Below are 717 nucleotides of genomic sequence, written 5' to 3'. Positions count from 1 at the left end.
AAAAATAGGCATTAAAATCAAACGGTCTTTGTTAACGTAATATTAGCAGGAATTACATATTTAAATAAATAAAATAGGTTTTAATACTGCCCCTTTATCTAGTAACCTATTCCCACCCCAACAAGATGACAATTAGGTACAAACATGACGGAGAAATTTCCTTTATCTCTTTTCATCTACGAACAAAGTTTATTTCCAAGAACATTCCATCCGTGGAGGAATATATCACAATACTGATTCCTAACCCACTGCACCATAATCGTCTTCAAGTTTAATATAAACAAATAGTTGATTAGCCGTGCTCTTAAATAGTCATGTTCACTTAAGTAATCTTCTGCCCTCTACTGATTGATTTTGGCCCCCTTGTAGTAGTAGTCATTGGGTAACTGACTATTTTTTTAACCGTTATCCTTGAGCGCCCCCCATGCTTTGATAAACTATACCACATTAGCTAAAATAAATAAATAAATAAATAAATAAAATAAATAAATAAAATAAAGTTTACAAACATGTGGATAAAAGTGGCGCTCTTCCCTACATATTGGTATTGCAGCTAATCGAAAGGGAACCTTAAGGTCGTCCTCAAACTTATTTTACGCACACTTTTTCAATATTATGTAAGTGTCAAGGCTCCTAAAATGCATGCCAAAAGTGTTCACAGAAACCTTTGAGATTGTGGATAAAGTAATTAGTAAAATTAAGTTGTAAAGTTATACT

Source organism: Euprymna scolopes, chromosome 34 (assembly GCF_053919585.1).
Source record: "Euprymna scolopes isolate OS-2025 chromosome 34, ASM5391958v1, whole genome shotgun sequence".
Lineage (NCBI taxonomy): Eukaryota > Metazoa > Mollusca > Cephalopoda > Sepiida > Sepiolidae > Euprymna > Euprymna scolopes.
Note: the sequence above shows the minus strand (reverse complement) of the source record.